The following is a 13,347-nucleotide window of genomic DNA, read 5'->3' as shown; positions in this document are numbered from 1 at the left end:
TTCTAGCCTCCTATGGAGACTATTGAAGCATGCAAAAAAAAGTGTTTAAAAATATAAAAACAATATAAAAGTTCAAATCACCCCCCATTCGCCCCAATCAAAATAAAGCAATAAAAAAAATCAAACCTACACATATTTGGTATCGCCGCGTTCAGAATCGCCCGATCTATCAATGTAAAAAAAGGACTAACCTGATCGCTAAACAGCGTAGCGAGAAAAAGAATATCAAAACGCCAAAATTAAAATGCAATAACGGGCGATCAAAAAACGTATCTGCACAAATCTGGTATCATTAAAAACATTAGCTCGGCACGCAAAAAATAAGCCCTCACCCAACAACCAGATCACGAAAAATAGAGACGCTGCGGGTATCGGAAAATGGCGCAATTTTTTTTTATAGCAAAGTTTGGATTTCTTTTTCACCAATTAGATAAAAAAAAACCTAGACATGTTTGGTGTCTATGAACTCGTAAAGACCTGAAAAATCATAATGGTAGGTCAGTTTTAGCATTTAGTGAACCTAGCGAAAAAGCCAAACAAAAAACTAGTGTTGGATTGCACTTTTTTTGCAATTTCAGCGCACTTGGAATTTTTTTTCGTGCTTTTGTGCTCTATTACACGACATGGTAAAACCAATGGTATAGTTCAAAAGTACAACTCTTCCCGCAAAAAATAAGCCCTCATATGGCCATATTGACGGAAAAGTAAAAAAGTTATGGCTCTGGAAAGAAGGGGAGCAAAAAGCAAAAACGAAAAAAGCTCCGGGGGTTAAGGGGTTGTTGAATAAAAAAAATGTTGTGACGCCACCTGTGGTATTCAGTCAGGGATAACCGACGCTGCTTAAAGGGGTCCTCTGGGGTGATGTTTTGGCAGCAGGGATGGTATGGCTTCCCACAGGTGAAGCTGGGTACCCAGGGCTCCCGATGTAGTTGGGACAGAAGGTAAATGGTGTAGAAAGAACTAGAGGACACAAGGTTGCAGTCTCTTTACTGATGCAAGGCAGCCACATGGAAGCGACTCAGGAATCCCCTCAGCCAGGTGGAATCGGAAGCCTTGCTGCCTTAGGCATCACATAAGGTCCTCACTTTCTCTCTGTCCCCCCTTTAGGTAGGACAGTAACCCGCATGGCAGGTAACGTGAGCCTTATTACAGGATCTCTAATTATGACCCGCGCTCTTTGTTACTGTGCCTTCAGGTGTTAATGGTGGACAGTTGACCTAAAATCCTGCCGTCCGCCAGTTTCTGCCGTGGGGCAAGAAGTTACCCCCCACAACCTCGGTCTTCTGGCTACCAGAATTCTGCGCTTCAGAACAGAGGAAGCTCAGTCACAGCTTCCCTCCAGCTCTTTACTCTCCTGTGCTTCTCTTCCCTTCCAGTCTCCTACAGACTGCTCTGCTTTTCTTTCCTTCCAGGAGCTGCAGATCTGCTCGTCTGCACGGCCCCAGCTCTCTTCCTGTACTCTCTCTGTCTGCTTCCTCTCTCTTCACTCTCCTCTCACAGACTGACTAACTCCTCCTCCAGACCAGAATATATAGGGAAGCCACCCATAAACTGGATCAGAGCTCCCCACTTCTGGCCTGGAGTCAGAATGTGTTGCATGTATGTGTTACCTGTTAAAGTGATCTTTTCCTTGCTTCCAAGCATGGCATCACCCTCCCCGTGAGGAAGGCAATACCACTGTAACAACCGGTTACCTGGGGTGTTACACCGCCACCATTGGACTGTGAAGCAGTGGAAATGTGTTGTGTGCAGTGACAGATCTACTGTGTGGCATCTGATGGATGAGTCTGAATTTGGAGAATTTGAGAAGAACGTTACCTGCCTGACCACATTGAGCCAGATGTAGTTTGGTGTGGGAGGATAACGCCATGGGCTTGTTTTTCTGGGGTCGACCTCGGTCCTTCCGTTCAAGTGAAAGGAAAAGTTAAAGGAAACCTGTAATTTACTTGCAGTCGTAAGGGTAAACAGCATTTTGTCATGTAGTCGACTTACTGGAAGCACTGATATAGAGAGAAAATGGAGTTTTATTCCCCCTACAGCTGCTCGCTTCCTGTTCTCGGGGAGGTACAAGGAGCAATTACAGTCACTGCTCAGTACACAGTAATCGTGTTGTGACCAATTCCCCTGCACCATCACCGACAGCGTGCTCTGCAGCATGTGTGTGCAGCATATGCACACAGAGCTGGCTGTCAGTAATTGTGCAGAGGAATAAGTTCAGCCGTGCTCACGTCATAGAGAGCAGTGATTGTAACCACTCCATGCTGCCCCTATGACTGGGAGCAAGCGGCTGCAGGGATAATAGAACTTCACTTTCTCCCTGTAGCTGTGATCCAGTAAACCTGCCAGACATAAGCACTATTTACCTGCAGACTAACCCTATTTCTTAAGGTAAATAGCTTTTCTGGAGGTGACAAGTTCCCTTTAAGGCTATGTTCACACATTGCGTTTTTCTAACACAAATTTTAAGCTGCGTTTTACAGTATGAGCAACATGTATGAGATTTCAGAAATCTCATGTACACACATTGTTTTTTTTTCTGACTAATTTGGAAAACTGTTTTTTTTTTTTAACTGCAGCATGTCACATCTTTCAGTGTTTTTTCATCCATAGGAAGCAATAAGTGCAAAAACGCAGGTATAGGGTTTTGCTGCGTTTTTGGCACAAAAACCTGAAAGTTGCATTATGTTTTTTGGGCGGGCATTAACTTTATCAACATGCGCAAGAGACAAGTGTACTTGGTAAAAAAAACAGCAAAATCGCAACAAAAAATGCAGCATAACATGCTTTTTGTAAGCAGCTTCTTTACTGCCAAGAGAGCAGGTTCTGCCGGCAGAAAAAAGGCAACGTGTGAACATGGCCTAATAGTTCAGCACCAAGACATTTTGGACAATTTAAGCCTCCAGACCCTTTCCTGTTTTCTATGACTGTGTCCCAGTGCACAAATTCCATAAAGACATGGTTGGAGGAGTTTGGCATGGAATAACATGACCAGCCGACCTCAACCTCATCCGATACCTTTGGGGTAAACTAGAACGGAGATTATGAGCCTGACCTCTCCAACATTAGGGTCCAACCTCACAAATGCTCTTCTGGATGATGGGGCAAAAATTCCCCCAGACGCCTCCAATATCTTGTGAAAAACCTTTCCTGTAGAGTGGGAGACATTTTATCTGCAAAGGAGGCATCGACTCCATATTAATGCTCATGGATCATGATTGTGTGGTGATAATGGCTGGTAGTAAAGAGTGGGTGTACTGTGGAGGGGGCACAATACTATTCTCCTTCTCCATCCAGCATATGTACCGTAGATGGACTGGAATTACCTGTACCATCTCTGTAATGTACATAAAGAAGCGACATTATCAGCCCATAGTGTGGACTATAGCAACATGGAATAATGGTAGAAGACGTATCACATGACAGCCATTTTTATTTTCTCTATCGTTCAGCCGTAAATTATAATATTGATTGTAGAAGAGATCTGCAATGTTCGGACATCGCCTAATGCTGCGGATGTCACTGCTAAAGTTCATTACAGAGGGTGAAATGTTCTGCAGGCCAGCTACATTTCCACAATGTTACTGCAGATTTTTCTCTCTAGGGCCACGGGCACACACTGAGTGTTTGGTGAGTTTTTTCACCTCAGTATTTGTAAGCCAAAACCAGGACTGGGTGATAAATACAGAAGTGGTGCCATGTTTCTATTAGGCCATATTCATACAGTCAGTATTTGGTCAGTTTTTTACCTCAATATTTGTAAGCCAAAACCAGGAGTGGAACAATCAGAGGAAAGGTATAATAGAAACACATCACCACTTCTGTATTTATCACCAATTCCTGGTTTTGACTTACAAATACTGAGGTAAAAAACTCAAAAAGTGCTCAGTGTGTGCCCGTGGACAGAAAATCCACTCCATTTTCATTGTGCAAATGTAAAGCCACATGCACACATTGAATATTTGGTGGTTATCTTTTTTTTACCTCAGATGAAACTTGAATACACACGAGGGGTTTTGGGTGGGAACGGGTAGAGGTGTAGGCACATGTGGAGGAGGTGTTTCAGATCCCTCTCGAGTATGCAACTGTTGAGTTGTTTGAAGACGCATGAGGTTACGTGGTGACAGCTGCCACCTCTCAATGTATTCAAATAACAGGCTATTTGGGGGGATGTATGCATCAAGAAGGATTTAAATGCACCCTCTCACACGTAGCCTCACCTCACGGGCTACCGGACGGAGGTACAGGGCCAGGCTCTGCAAATAGGCCTACTCACCCTCATCCTGAGCAGCCCTGGCCAGAGTTCACATGTCTCCTTCTTTCCATCAGCTCTCTCCTTCTGCGGTCACGGCGTGAAGTCACAGCAGGCTGTGGGGAAGTCTCCAGTGGGACAGTCGGGCTGCTGCTGTTCTCAGGATCATCCTGGCTTACTGGAGCTGGTGCTGCTGTGGGTGGTGGTGCAGCATCTGGGCCTGTTGTTGCCGGAGCTTGGGGTGCAGCAGAAGATGGACCTGGAAGGATCCGAAGATGGGCCAGCCACCTCTTCCCCTTCCCCAACCGAATCAATGACAACCTGAGTCGGACCCGGTCTCCCTCTCAGTGAGGTTGGGCTGTGTTCTGTTAGAAAAGTATGAGAATAATAAAATCACATTTAATATACAGTATGTCCATTCAAAACATTTGGGTAATGTGTTGTGAGCATTGTACTTACGGTCTCAGATCCATACTGGGATCCAGAAAGGAAAGTCTATCAAAATATAAATATTTTCTTTTTTTTTGAAGTAGCAGCTGCCCCACTCCTGGCCCGCTGCTGTCTTTCCCTCCTGTATTGGTCCCAAATGCTGCGCCATCGTCTCATAACATCTTCCACTGCAATGACAGAGAAGAAAATAATGTATAAGGCCATTGTGCACAGTGGTACCACAAGGTGTCAGTGATTTTACATATTTATGTGGCCTAGTAAGCTGCATTTCTTACAAAATATCTTCAGTAATACAAATAAACACACAAACAGCACAATAGGATATAAGGGGATCCCCATAGAATGTAAGTCCACAAGGACAGGGGCCTCTCCCCTCTGTATCAGTCTGTCATTGTAATTTTTTTTACTGTAAACGATATCTATAACACTGTACGTAACCCCTTTCTCATGTCCAGCACCATGGAATTCACGTTGCTATATAAATAAATAATAATAGTCTGAAAAACTGCTAGCTACTGCAGTTTAGAACATTAATAATAGAGAAACATGAGTGAACTTACTTATTTGCCTCTGGCCCTCACGTGGCCGCTGCTCATAATCAGGGAAAAGGAGGCCACATATGCTCCTCCAAGCAGCCTCTTTTTTTGCCCAGTTGGAGTAATGGGCATCCCTTTGATCCCAGATTTCTGGCCCTCTTGGACCAGGACCAGATCGACATTTATGATAGATGCCATGATGCAGGAGACTCCGTGGAGGCGTGCGGCAGACTTCTGGGATGTCTGCCTGGCTTTTTCAGCTAATTAGCATGTCTAAGCTTCCTGATTGAGGGCTTGTCACATTTCCTGTCAGCTGCAAAAGTCTAGCGTATTTCTCGCAAGTCACACTCATGGTCCATGTGCAATCCATATTTTTCGCGCACCCATAGACTTTCATTGGCAGATTTTTTGCACAATACGATGACAAACGCAGCATGCTGCAATTTTCTCAGCCCGTAAAATACGGCTGCGAAATATACGGCAGACAGGAGCTGCCCTATAGAGAATCATTGGTCCGTGTACAATGCGTTGTTTTTACGCCTCTCATATGTTCGTAAAAACTCTCTAGTGTGACGCCGGCCTTATACATGACATATGTTGACACTTGTTTGGTCAGGTTCTTGGATATTGTGCTACTTTAGATCCAGCGTGTCGGACATACAGGTGCTTCTCACAAAATTAGCATATCATCAAAAAGTTAATTTGTTTCAGTTCTTCAATACAAAAAGTGAAACTCATTTACTATATAGAGTCATTACAAACAGAGTGATCTATTTCATGTGTTTATTTCTGATAATGTTAATGATTATGGCTTACAGCCAATGAAAACCCAAAAGTCATTACCCCCACTGATTGTGGAAACTTCACCCTAGACCTCAGGTAGCTTGGATTGTGGCCTCTGCACTCTTCCTCCAGACTCTGGGACCTTGATTTCCAAGGTCAAATGTGAAGTTTCCACAATCAGTGATGGATGGGGAGCCATGTCATTTGCTGGTGTAGGTCCACTGAATTTTATCAAGAGCAAAGTCAGCGCAGCCGTCTACCAAGAAATTTTAGAGCACTTCATGCTTCCCTCTACCAACAAGCTTTTTGGAGATGGAAATTTCATTCTCCAGCAGGACTTGGCACCTGTCCACGCTGCCAAAAGTAGCAATACCTCGTTTAAAAACAACAGTATCAGGCCGGCGTCACACTTGGCGTAAGACAATACGCCACGTATTATACGTCCGTACTACGGCCGTAATACGGAGAAATGTTCCCAAAATATTGATCCGTAGTCAGGGTGTGTCAGCGTATTTTGCGCATGGCATCCTCCGTATGTAATCCGTATGGCATCCGTACTGCGAGATTTTCGCGCAGGCTTGCAAAACCGACATCTAATGGATTTATGTGCTCAAATGTTCGGGAAAACATATATACAGTATATATATATATATATATATATATATATATATATATATATATATATATATGTCATTGAGACACATATATATATATATTCTGTATTTAGATTTCATTCAGTGCGATATCTGTGAAAAGCCGGTAATTCAATTGCCGGCTTTTCATTTCTCCTGCACAAACCCAACAGGATATGAGACATGGTTACATATAGTAAACCATCTCATATCCCCTTTTTTTTGCATATTCCACACTACTGTTAGTAGTGTGTATGTGCAAAATTTCAGCGCTGTAGCTGCTCAAATAAAGGGTTAAATGGCGGAAAAAATTGGCGTGGGCTCCCGCGCAATTTTCTCCGCCAGAATGGTAAAGCCAGTGACTGAGGGCAGATATTAATAGCCAGGAGAGGGTCCATGGTTATTGGCCCCCCCCGTGGCTAAAAACATCTGCCCCCAGCCACCCCAGAAAAGGCACATCTGGAAGATGCGCCTATTCTGGCACTTGGCCACTCTCTTCCCACTCCCTGTAGCGGTGGGATATGGGGTAATGAAGGGTTAATGCCACCTTGCTATTGTAAGGTGACATTAAGCCAGATTAATAATGGAGAGGCGTCAATTATGACACCTCTCCATTATTAATCCAATTGTTTGAAAGGGTTAAAAAACACACACATGATTAAAAAGTATTTTAATGAAATAAACACAGCGGTTGTTTTAACCCCTTCCCAACATGTGACGGAATAGTACGTCACATGTCGGGACCCCCGCTTTGATGTGCGCTCCGGCGGTGAGCGCACATCAAAGCCGGGACATGTCAGCTGTTTTCAACAGCTGACATGTCCCCGCAATAGGCGCGAGCAGAATCGCGATCTGCGCGCGCCTATTAACTAGTTAAATGCCGCTGTCAAACGCAGACAGCGGCATTTAACTACCGCATCCAGCCGGGCGGCCGGATATGAGCGCATCGCCGACCCCAGTCACATGATCGTGGGTCGGCGATGCTCCTCCATTGTAACCATAGAGGTCCTTGAGACCTCTATGGTTACTGATTGCCGGTGCCTGTGAGCGCTCCCCTGTGGTCGGCGCTCACAGCACACCTGCAAATCTGCTGTGTAGCAGCGATCTTATGATCACTGCTGCATAGCAGAGGCGATCGGGCTGTGCCTGCTTCTAGCCTCCCATGGAGGCTATAGAAGCATGGCAAAAGTAAAAAAAAAAAGTTTTTAAAAATGTGAAAAAAATAAAAAAAATATAAAAGTTTAAATCACCCCCCTTTCGCCCCAATCAAAATAAATCAATAAAAAAAAAACCCCAACCTACACATATTTGGTATCGCCGCGTTCAGAATCGCCCGATCTATCAATAAAAAAAAAGCATTAACCTGATTGCTAAATGGCGTAATGAGAAAAAAATTCAAAACGCCAGATTTACGTTTTTTTGGTCGCCACGACATTGCATTAAAATGCAATAACGGGCGATCAAAAGAATGTATCTTCACCAAAATGCTATCATTAAAAACGCCAGCTCGGCACACAAAAAATAAGCCCTCACCTGACCCCAGATCACGAAAAATGGAGACGCTACGAGTATCGGAAAATGGCGCAATTTTGTTTTGTTTTGTTTTTTGCAAAGTTTGGAATTTTTTTTCACCACTTAGGTGAAAAATAACCTAGTCATGTTAGGTGTCTATGAACTCGTAGTGACCTGGAGAATCATAATGGCAGGTCAGTTTTAGCATTTAGTGAACCTAGCAAAATAGGCAAGCAAAAAACAAGTGTGGGATTGCACTTTTTTTGCAATTTCACTGCACTTGGAATTTTTTTCCCGTTTTCTAGTACACGACATGCTAAAACCAATGATGTCGTTCAAAAGTACAACTCGTCCCGCAAAAAATAAGCCCTCACATGGCCAAATTGACGGAAAAATAAAAAAGTTATGGCTCTGGGAAGGAGGGGAGCGAAAAACGAAAACGGAAAAACGGAAAAAGCTCCGGGGGTGAAGGAGTTAATATTTTATTGCTCTCTCAATCCATTTGCAGGCCCTCGCTTGGCAAAATAATAAACGCACAAGATACATACCCTCAGCTGAACCGTCACGTCCCACGAGGTAATCCATCTGAAGGGGTTAAGATAATTTACAAGCAGGAGCCCTGCTAATGCAGCGGTGTGCTCGTGCTTGTAATTCCCCGGAGAATGAAGGAAATGTAGGTCATTGACCTACATTTCCTTCAGTCGCGGTGATGCGCCCCCTGCTGGATGTCCTCATATGACCTGGAGCGTGGGAAAAAGTTCCCAGGCTGCAGTTCATGAGAACATCCACCAGGGGCGCATCACCGCGACTCAATGTAAGTACAGATCCAGCTTTCCTTTCAGCACCCGGGTGATTACAGACACGAGCGAGTGGTTTATCGCAGCTCGTGCCTGTAATATTAGTTAACCCCTTCAGATGGATTACGTCGTTGGACGTGATAGGACATCAGAAGGTATGTATCTTGTGCGTTTATTATTTTGCCAAGCGAGGGCCTGCAAATGGATTGAGAGAGCAATAAATTATTACAACAACCGCTGTTTATTTCATTAAAATACTTTTAAATCATGTGTGTGTGTGTGTGTGTGTGTTTTTTTAACCCTTTCAAACAATTGGATTAATAATGGATAGGTGTCATAATTGACGCCTCTCCATTATTAATCTGGCTTAATGTCACCTTACAATAGCAAGGTGGCATTAACCCTTCATTACCCCATATCCCACCACTACAGGGAGTGGGAAGAGAGTGGCCAAGTGCCAGAATAGGCGCATCTTCCGGATGTGCCTTTTCTGGGGTGGCTGGGGGCAGATGTTTTTAGCCACGGGGGGGCCAATAACCATGGACCCTCTCCTGGCTATTAATATCTGCCCTCAGTCACTGGCTTTACCATTCTGGCGGAGAAAATTGCGCGGGAGCCCACGCCAATTTTTTCCGCCATTTAACCCTTTATTTGAGCAGCTACAGCGCTGAAATTTTGCACATACACACTACTAACATTAGTAGTGTGGAATATGCAAAAAAAAAAGAGGATATGAGATGGTTTACTATATGTAAACCATGTCTCATATCATGTCGGGTTTGTGCAGGAGAAATGAAAAGCCGGCAATCGAATTACCGACTTTTCACTAACACTGCTGCGTATTTCTCGCAAGTCACACTGCTGGTCCGTGTGGAATCCGTATTTTTCTCGCCCCCATAGACTTTCATTGGTGATTTTTTTGCGCAATACGCTGACAAACGCAGCATGCTGCGATTTTGTACGGCCGTAGAAAGCCGTATAATACTGAACCGTAATATACGGCTGATAGGAGCAGCCCCATTGAGAATAATTGTGCCGTATGTTATGCGAGTTTTACAGACGTAGTTTCTGCGCTCTTACGTCCGTAAAACACGCATGTGTGACGCCGGCCTCACTGTGCTTGATTGACCAGCAAATTCGCCTGACCTTAACCCCATAGAGAATCTTTGGGGTATTGTCAAGAGGAAGATGAGACACCAGACCCAACAATGCAGACGAGCTGAAGGTTTTCTGCTTTGGAGGACATATCCTATGGGCAACTATAGTCATTTTGCTATCAGGTCAGATTAATATTGAGGATCTGAGAGGCCAGTAGTACCTTTTTACCTTTTTGTTCGTTGGTTATAGGGCACTTCCTTCACTGTGGTACCCCTTTGTTTTTGTTTGGCTAATTTGGCTTTTTACAATTTCACCTAATGTAAGTGAAATCTGGCATTGTACTATACCTATATTTCTCTGCTGTATCTGTGCATCATGAATCGTGGCATGTGTTAAAGGGGGGGCCTACTGAGACTCTTTCACCCAGGGCCCTCAAAAACCTGGAGCCTGCTCTGACCTCTACAATATGAAAATATTGAAATACTATTATTTTTTTCTATTTCCCTGTCTCTGAGCTGTTGCTAGGGACAAACATATCTCGTTGGACACAATCTGGCATCATATATATGAACCTGTGTTCACCCCTCCCTTTTCTTATTTACTTTCATCGGTGGATTCATATACTTAATTTTTTTTTTTTTTATTTCAGTATCTTTATGTCTCCTCATTCTCCACCACTACATTACCAGGCTCAACGTCTTCAGTGCTGCTACAGGCAGTCCAATTTTTGGCAAGGGTGTCTATGATGCCCATAGTATGTAAATGTATCCCCCTTGGGGAAATGTTTTTCAGCCCATACAATTAGTGTATTTGCATTACAATTCTAGGAGACCCGCTCCTTAAGGCCGGTTTCACACGTCAGTGGCTCCGGTACGTGAGGTGACAGTTTCCTCACGTACCGGAGACACTGACACACTTAGACCCATAAAAATCAATGCATCTGTGCAGATGTCATTGACTTTTTGCGGACCGTGTCTCCGTGTGCCAAACACGGAGACATGTCAGTGTTCGTGGGAGCGCACTAATTACACGGACCCAATACAGTCAATGGGTCCGTGTAAAACAGGGACCGCACACGGACATTCTCCGTCTGCAGTCCGTTTGCGTGCAGGAGACAGCGCTACAGTAAGCGCTGTCCCCCCCACATGGTGCTGAAGCCGCGATTCATATGTTCCCTGCAGCAGCGTTTGCTGCAGAGAAAATATGAATAATAGTGTTTAAAATAAAGATCTATGTGTCCGCCGCCCCCCCACCCCCTGTGCGCCCCCCCGCTGGTCAGAAAATACTCACCCGCTTCCCTCGTTGGCCGTGGCAGCGTCCTGTCCCGGCCGCGGCTTCTCTACTGTATGCGGTCACGTGGGGCCGCCGATTAGACTCATGAATATGTGGCTCCACCTCCCATAGGGGTGGAGTCGCCTATTCATGAGTGTAAATGAGCGGCCCCACGTGACCGCATACAGTAGAAGGCGCGGTCAGACCAGGAAGCCGCACAGCCAACGGGGGACGCGGGTGAGTATTTTCCGAACAGCGGGGGGGCGCACAGTGGGTGGGGGGGGGGCGCCGGACACATAGATCTTTATTTTAAACACTATTATTCATATCTTCTCTGCAGCAAACGCTGCTGCAGGGAACATATGAATCGCAGCTTCAGCACCGGATGCTGGTACGTGTGGTACCCAGCACGGTGCGTGTATGTACACAGGAAACGTAGGGGCACACGGACACGGATAATTCCGGTACCGATTGTTTCCGGTACCGGAATTATCTGGACGTGTGGGACAGCCCTAAAATTGGGCCTAGTTTTTAATGAGGCCTTCCCTTCATTTTCCACCACTAGATCACCAGGGTTCACGTGTTCCATGCTGATACAGACGGTCAATTTTTTGGCAAGGGTGTCTATGATCCCCATTAAATATTTTTTTTAAATGTACCCTCCATGTGAAAATGTTTGTCACCCATACACTTAGTGTATGGGCATTACAAGTCTAGGAGACCCGCTCCTTAAAATTGGGCCTAGTTTAGAAGAATGCCTTCCTCAAAATATCACTAGTAATGAGCGAGTATATTCGTTACTTGAGATTTCCCGAGCATGCTCGGGTGTCCTCCGAGTATTTGTAAGTGCTCGGAGATTTAGTTTTCATCGCGGCAGCTGAATGATTTACATCTAATAGCCAGCTGGATTATATGTGGGGATTCCCTAACAACCCCCACATGTACTTCTGCTGGCTAGTAGTTGTAAATCATTCAGCTGCGGCGATGAAAACTAAATCTCCGAGTACTTACAAGTACTCGGAAGACACCCGAGCATGCTCAGGAAATCTCGAGTAACGAGTATATGCGCTAGATCACCATGGTTAACAGTGTTTTGTGCTGCTACAGGCAGGCCAATTTTTGGAAAGGGTGTCTATGATGCCCAGAAAACATTTTTTAAAATTGTACCCCCTATGGGGAAATGTTTTGACAATTTTAGTACTCCAAATGTTTTATTTTAGGGTCATAGCCTACTTATAGACACTTTTGTGGGCCCTAAAAAAACAAGAACACATTTTGATCACTTTATCATCTCCATCAGATGCACCGTGTATCTGTGGTGTCCAAATCCTTCCTTTGCAGACATACATTGCATTTTTTAGTCTGCTATACTGCTACCCTTGGTGTATACAGTATTTTGTTGCTTTTAAAATTTTAAAAAATACATCCCACATATTGAAACAGTCTGTTATCTCAGTCACACGTCTGGTCTATCAGTGGTCTTCAAATCTTGTCCTTTCAGACATACATTCCATTTTTTGCTCTGATACCCTTGGTGTATACAGTATTTTGTGGTTAGAAAATTTTTAAAAATACAGGCCACATAGTGAAACAGGACCAAAAACACATGGGCTACTTGCACAGTGAACAAGTCTGTAGAAACCTGTTCACACCACCAAGAAACTTGAAGACACAAAAAGAGCACAGCGAGGTCAAAAATACTCTGTTGTAAAAAAGTCACAGTAAAAAAGCAAGTGCTAGTCAAAAAATGAAAAAATACAGGGTATTTCCTGTCATGTGCTGCTCCATCCTGCATCCCCATCCTGTCATGTGCTGTTCCATCCTGCGCCCCCATCCTATCATGTGCTGCTGCATCCTGCGTCCCCATCCTGTCATGTGCTCCCATCCTGCGCCCCCATCTGTCATATGCTGCTCCATCCTACACCCCCATACTGTCATGTGTGTGCCTCCATTCTGTCATGTGCTGCTCCCATCCTGTCATGTGCTCCCATCCTGCGCCCCAACCTGTCATGTGCTCC

The sequence above is a fragment of the Ranitomeya variabilis genome, chromosome 7 (genome assembly GCF_051348905.1).
Source record: "Ranitomeya variabilis isolate aRanVar5 chromosome 7, aRanVar5.hap1, whole genome shotgun sequence".
NCBI lineage: Eukaryota > Metazoa > Chordata > Amphibia > Anura > Dendrobatidae > Ranitomeya > Ranitomeya variabilis.
The sequence above is the reverse complement of the archived record's forward strand: the minus strand, read 5'-3'. Positions refer to the sequence as shown.